This window comes from Rhodamnia argentea, chromosome 7 (genome assembly GCF_020921035.1).
Source record: "Rhodamnia argentea isolate NSW1041297 chromosome 7, ASM2092103v1, whole genome shotgun sequence".
In the NCBI taxonomy this organism is placed as follows: domain Eukaryota; kingdom Viridiplantae; phylum Streptophyta; class Magnoliopsida; order Myrtales; family Myrtaceae; genus Rhodamnia; species Rhodamnia argentea.
In genome coordinates, this window is record NC_063156.1 from 9,002,501 (window position 1) to 9,010,005 (window position 7,505).

General features: G+C 39.8%; 1 long non-coding RNA gene and 1 pseudogene across 1 annotated transcript in view; one reads left to right on the plus strand and one right to left on the minus strand.

Moving 5' to 3' along the window:
• Positions 1-3,694, plus strand: part of LOC125316068 — a 10,253-nt gene extending 6,559 nt beyond the window's left edge. Inside the window, exon 3 of the long non-coding RNA XR_007199382.1 lies at positions 3,634-3,694. This is a non-coding gene — a long non-coding RNA (uncharacterized LOC125316068). The remainder of the gene's footprint in view (positions 1-3,633) is intronic.
• LOC115732032 lies at positions 522-3,719 on the minus strand (annotated as a pseudogene).
• Between the last annotated feature and the right edge of the window lie 3,786 nt (positions 3,720-7,505).

The following is a 7,505-nucleotide window of genomic DNA, read 5'->3' on the forward strand; positions in this document are numbered from 1 at the left end:
TGTGTGACGGTGACAGAGCGGAATTATAGGGGAAAAAGGTGAAAAGAGAGAGAGATTGATTGTTTGTGTTTTTGCGTGTGAGGACCACAACACAACCTCCATTTTTTGTTGATTTTTGTTTCTGACCACGAGTTCCACAAGGCCAGATCTGGATCTGGCGAGCAAAGCCATGGACGAGCAAGAAGACGGAGCCACGGGCGGTACTCTTGGATGAAGGATGAAGAAGAGAGAAAGGTAATTATGATTCTTCTTTTTCTGTTTTTAGTTCCAATTGACCGAACACATGTCATAGTAAAAAGAAGGGCGCTACATCACCAAGTTGCAACCGCTGAATATTTCATGCTCGCGCTAGACGATTGCAATTTACAAAGTACTTTCAAATTGACACAAACAAATACAATAATGCCTAGCTAATTGCACAACCTGAATAAACTTGGGATTGGTATGACTTAACAGTTTATTGATCCCGAACGCAGAGAATAAGTTCATTACCATAAAATAACTAACCAAAAATCCTCCTACTAGTATACTAACAAGTTTTCCTCCCTTCTCTCTTTTCTCTTCCTTTTGCTCTGCAGACCGATTTCACCATGTCGCAACAGGTAAGAATGGCTGTGCATCTGAAAATGCAATGGCATCCGCGTGGAGTGACGTGCTAGGTTTCAAAACAGCAGCATAAGATTCAGTTGCCTCACGGTCCTCTTGATTTAGCTGAATACCCAAGGCATTTTGGAGCTTCCTTATCCCCTCCAACTCCATTGCCACTTCTTTCATTGTAGGCCTGTTCCTCCCATTCAGGCTCAAGCACCTTTTCGCAAGGTTAGCGACTGATGCAATCTCTTCCTTCTTACCTTCTTTCAAAACTTGAGCATCAACAATGTCGAACAAGCGATTCTCCTCCATTGAATTTATGAAATAGGTTGCTAGGCTTTTTCCTTCTTGTTCCCTCACTGACGAGATTGGCTTTTGTCCCGTTAAGAGTTCAACGAGGACAACTCCGAAGCTGTACACATCACTTTTGTCTGTATATTGACTTGATTGGAAATACTCCGGATCTACGTAGCCGGTAGTCCCTTGCACCATTGTAGTTACATGAGTTTGATCGAGGGAAACCGACTTGGAAGTACCGAAATCTGCCACTTTTGCCCGATATTTCTCATCCAAGAGGATATTGTTGGACTTGATATCTCGATGATAGATGGGAATAGAGGCTGCTGAATGCAAGTAGAATAAGGCTCCTGCGATTTCCATTGCAATTCGTAGGCGGGTGTCCCACGATATAGGAAACTCTTCATTTGGGTCATGCAGATATTGATATAGAGTTCCATTTGGTATGAACTCATATACTAGAAGCGGGACTTCTGTCTCCAAGCAGCACCCCAATAACTTAACCACATTCCTATGATTGATTTGTGAGAGAATGAGGACTTCATTTATGAATTGTTCGACTTTTTCCTCGTCTATCACTTTCGATTTCTTAATCGCAACTATTTTTCCATCTGTTAACATTCCCTTGTAAACAGTACCTTGTCCACCTTGCCCGAGTATCCTATCCTCGTTGAAATTGTCAGTGGCCTTCCCTAAATCCTTGGAATTGAACAATTTGCTTTTCTCGACATTGCCTTCTGGTGAAGATAGCTCCCTTTCCAACAAAAGACCGCCATTGCGTTTGAAGTGCTTCTCTTTGAGCTTGATTTCTTTTCTCTTCTTGATGTATTTGTACAACCTCCATAGGAAAAGACACAAAAGTAGAGCCCCAAGGCCTGCCCCAACCCCTGCATTGCAAAAGTTTAAGGTGCGTAAGTGAGAGAATTGTACCTGCTTGTCAAGAATCTATTAAAGGCACTTACCATCAAGAATTTAAGTGAATCTAATTAAAAGGAAAACATACAAGATTGATTAACCTGAGTCTCCTTTCACGTTGATTTTCTTAACAACCATGAAAAATTAATTTGTCTTTTGTTTACATTCCATCCGGTGAAACTTTTATACATATATCGGCACCGCACAACTGATCTCCCTTACAAGGACTTCAGCAATCATATTGATGAAAGAAAAAAAGTTCATAGCAGCATTCATCTTTACTAATGGTTGTAATAATCCCAATCGAAATATACCAGAATAAGTAGGAATCTTGGATAACTTTTGATAGATATGAAGTGACAACATTAGAAAAGCTCAAGCATTTTCTTATCTATCGGAGTATTAGTAGTGTTCAAAGAAAGTTTTGAGGTTGTTTTAATAGATACTATTGATTGAAACTTATCTATAATCATCAACAGGGGAATGGACAGTCATATTAGAATGAAGAGTAAGATAAAACTTATTTTTCCACCAACACCTGTCTAAAATTCTAGGTTAAAAGATCTACTTACCGATAAGAATGAATTTAACTGTCTTTCTACCATGGACGCAATCATAGGAGCCTGGTTTGTTCACACAAGTCCCGGGGCATATACTTGGATCTTCACATTCATTAATATCTGATGACAAATATAGAATAAGTATATTAGCAGTGAAACACATCTCCTTGGGTAAAAGTAGTGAGACTAGTAGGTCGTATTTCCTCATAAATTGTTAATTCCATGGCGTAAAATATGATACGAAAAGGCCGTCATGTTCCCCTTGATTTCCAGTAAATTATTATCAGTATAATCAATTTTGTTTGAAGTTGCGTTCACTTTGTATAATCTTGGACAGAAAAATAAAACAAAAGGAAGGCAGAAAAGCGTGCATGTGATCATTAAACAGTGTGAATGCATTGGTTTCAGGGAAAAAAATCTGGGAATGAACAAGCCACTTCACTGTGATAACATCAAGTAAGTTACCTTGGCATCCTCCAATAAAATAGGGGTTACCACCATACCCCTGATTGCAATAGCACTGCATGAATGGCATTTCAATTTCATACCCATAAATGCTGTTGAGGCTATTTGGTGCAGATGCCATGGTAATCTTGCTGCATAAGCTCAAGCGCATAGTTGGTATTGTTTGCAATTCCCCATTCCAACACCGCTGGAAAAGTATTATTCAGTCTCAAATCATATAAATCTATAGAGTCAGACCTGAAAAACCATGATGTATCTGCCAGGAAAGCGTACTGGCACCCCTGATGTCCGCCTTCCTCTTTGAAATCCACATTAAAGCCCTGCAGGTTAAAGGGGAGCGAAGTCTGGCAGCATCCATCCCTCCCAGAACAAGCACTATACCGGCTAATGTTGGTTCCAGCACATTTCGAACTGCAACCGACAACAGCTGATTCTGTACTATTCAAGATTGCCAGGGTGTTGCAACCAACTGACGCAAAGACGTTCCATGTCTGGGAGAAGACAAACGGACTTCCTTCGAGGCTCACCGGCATACCAACTCCGTCGCCCCCGCAGCTTGCATTTGAGTAAATTGCTGGAACACTGATGCTAATCATGCCGTTCATGGATGCAAGCGATTCACTGTAAGAGGGGAGTGAAATGTTGAGGACGCGCAACCCAATCTTGTTTAGAATGGGAAGCGTGTTGTTTTGCTGGCAGACGATCTCGTACCAGTCATCCAAGAAACACCCGGCTCCTATTCCGAAGGGGAAGGGAATGGTGACGTTCCCGCATCTTTCAGCACAGTTGGGCCTTGCAAGTTTAGGTGCAGCTCCTGATGCTTGTGCCGTGAGGGAAACCAGAAGGAAAAGGATTTGAAGAACCGAGTCGGACATGATTTTCACGTTTGCTATGTGCATGAGCCTAAACTTACGGAGAAAGGCATATGGGCTGAGTCCCTTGATATAGTTATTCCAGGGGGAAGAAGGGAAGATTTTTCATGTGCTGGTGTTACTTCCTAGTAGCTTTCAGGATGCTTCCTTGAGGATAGAATAGAAGTAGTTGTCTCTCTCCCCTCTTTTTCGAGGAGCCTTCTTTCTGTCAGCCAAGATGTAATATGGCCATTTTGATTGGTCATTTTAGCATATTTCCACACCAATTATTGTTCAGCAGAAAAAAATTAAAATAAAATCTTTCTTGATATAACACAGCATGACGCAATACATATTAGCAGAACGTAATTTTTGTTTCTTTAATGTGCTGAAATCAATAATCAGGAGGATGTCTTCCGTTGTAACAAAATTGCTTTCAAATCTGATGGACCCATGCATCATAGCTGACCCCACCCCATCTGAAAGTCACATTTGCTCAACGGTTGTGTTTGCATATTGGGTCAATGGACCGGGATCCAAGATGATGTCTCCAAGTTTTGGTTTATATGTTCGGTTGGGCATCACACGCTTCATTCCTAGATTACTGAGGACCAAGTACACACAATTTCATATTTGAGTGTGTTAGAAACTTAAAACGCACGTGTAAGTTGTACTAGAGAAGTCCCACATCGGAGAATTGATATCGTGGAAAGCAATTAATATATTATAGTTGGCTCACAATTCACTAACTTAAGCTTTTAAGTGAATGTGGGTTCAACTGGATATATTGATGGGCTCGGACTTAGGCTCTCTTTAGACCTTGTCCCCAGTTGAAGGTATTCGGTTTTTGTGTGCACTCCCATCTTAGAGTCCTCTTTTTTCCATGAATTTAAGAGTCCTCTTTTAATTTCCATGAATTTACAGAGTGACCAAACAAGTGCTTGGTGACTGGTTTGTGTGCAGATATTGCTTTTTATACCAACTTCTGCTCCCATTTTTTTTTTTGTTCATAACATTAGCATTTATGGCTGAAGTAGCACATTTCAAGTTCCGAAGACACTGAAAAATGGAGATGTTGAAAGCACGAAATCAAGTTTATACATAATAAAGGGATGCAATTACCTTAATTCCCTTGGAGAAAACATGAGTCAATCAGGAAAAACTTGTTCTAATCCTAATTACACAAAATGTTTACTTCAACTTATGTGCAAGTGCATGATGAAAGCTTCCACACGAGGGGTCACAGGAAAAATAGATGATGCAGATGTACGCTGGTGAATTTTCAACCCTTTTCTTCATTGATCAAGGTGAATCAAAAGTTCGAGGTGACTCAAATATGAAATTGTTTATACTTGGTACTCGGTAATCTATGAATCAAACGTGTGATTCCCAATACACAAACCAAAACCTGGAATGATTCTGCCCAAAACCCGTCAAAAAAGGGTTCACTTAATTTGCCAACTATATGAAACCAACTTGCACGTAAACGAACTTGGAAAGACAGACCATCGACTTAGTCTCCAACAGCCACAAGCTTCTTGTGGGGGTCACTTGCTTATTGACTTGACTTCTCCAAAGAGCATCCCAATACATTTCATCAGATTTGGAAGTCGTCGTCTTTCTCTTCTCTTTTTCCAAGAGCCTTCTTCGCACCGGCCAAGATGTAACATGGTCGGCTTGATTGGAAAATATTTTCAAGAAATGCCACTTTTTTTCGCGAAACAAAGGAAGCATTATATTGTTTTAGTAGTCTGTTAGTGATTTGAGTTCTCAGCCATCGCCACAAGGCAATCACATAGACAAAATAGACAGAGAAGGGCTAGAGGACGTATCGCATGACGCAAACGATTGTATACTCAAACTATTTCAGCGGAAGGTAATTTTTTCCTCTGAAATTGCTTTTACCTTGAGGATCAAAAGTAGATTTTGTAATATGCAACTTTCCTGCTCCTTCCTGACCACACAATGAGGAAATATTCCCTTAAGACAAGAATAAACGTCATTGCTTCTTGGACAGCGAGATCTCCTTTGCTTCTGGGATTTGCCAATAAACATCATGGGATATTGTAACTGTAGAGCAAGATTTCCTCACTGACTCCTATTTTCATCGAGCGAATTAAGATAATCTCGATACATCATTTCTTGTCCTTTTATTTATGTTTCCTTGGTTTTTGCCCTATCAAAATCTTCCCTTTTCCCAAGTCTTTGGAACTCATAACCTGCGACATTCGGCCATATCGGTGCTAATGCCACGAAAGTGGAATTTGAGCAGCAATCGGTCTAAATAAGGAAAAATGGAAAAAATGGTCGTTGAACTTTGGGCCAATGTGCAATGTGGTCCATGAACTTTAAAATCTTTCAATGTGGTCCCCCAACTTTAGGCCAATGCACAATGTGGTCCTTAAGACTTTTAATTTGTTTAATGAGGCCTCTAAACTTTTGATAAATGTTCAATTTAGTCCATGGACTATAAGAAGATGTCCAAAGTTGTCCCTAAACTTGAATTAATGGAAAACGGCATTAAACATGTTCATATAGTTCAGCGACTATATTAAATATGTACAAAAAATCCACATATCACATTGAACTAATTAAAATTCAAGAACCATATTCACATTGAACAAGTTAAATGTTCATGGATCATATTACACATTAGATTGAAGTTCAAAGATATTTTGTGTCGTTATCCTGGGTTAAAAAAAAAAGCGTTGTGTACAAACGGAAATAGGACTCATCAATGTAGACCAACTTGCACGGAAACAAACTTGGAAAGACAAGCGTGGTCGGAACGCCCCTGAGGTCTTCGCAACCATTCACCTCAGCCCCCAAGCTTCACGGTGGTGGGCGATAGCTGAACTTGACTGGTCAGAAGTCTCATGCCCACCTAACAAGATCTAAAGTTTTCGCTATGGCATGATCTGAATTTCAAGCAAACTTGTGCTCATGGGCACTATTACATTAAGTGAAGAGAACTATGGATCGTTTACACGGCAGCGAGGCCATGTTGGCAAGATCGTTTCTAGGGTCTGGGGGCGGCACTCAGTAGCTGCAACTCAAATTGAATGTCGTGTAATCGATGCGGGTACTCCTGTGATGAGGTGAAGAGGACAATAAATACCGGTCACTTGTCTAATCAATCGTTGCTTTTTTTGTTGACGCCTAAAATTCCGTTACTTCCTAGTATGTCTAAGGATGCTCCCTTGAAATATAGAACTGTGAAAGCTTGGTATGCGGAGGACCCCAGCTTAAGCAGCCATGTATGACTTCCCATTACAGGGGACATAATTTTGTCATCACTTTATCACGAGAAAGACTTGGGTTATTACCAAAATGGATGACCTCTCCCATTATTGAGGCAGAAGTCGTTTTTATCGTTCTCGTGCGTGGAATACATCGTGTAGTCGGTCGAATGCTTTTCTTGCTCAAGCCATCAATAAAAGCACTTAGGAATTTTCTGGGAAAAGATGTGAAGGAAGCAATCCTAAAAAACCGACAAAAAACAAATTAATTTTGGTTTTGGCCAATTAGATATCGAAATTTTCAAATTGGGGGAAAAGTCGGCTTCTAATTGATTTTTAGAAATTGATAAGGCCAAAGTCAAATTGAAGTAAAAAGGGATTGATCTTGAGTTTTTTTTTTCCTTTTTTTTTGGGAAAATATTGACCAAGGGTTGACTTTTTGATTAAAAAAAGCCAATTAATGGGTCGACCTTTGATTATTTCGAAAATTGAAATTGCAGAAATGAAATTGATACTATTTAGAGACTTTTCATTTAAAGAGCTAAATTTTGACCTAGGATTAACTTTTTGGCCAAAATTCGATCAAG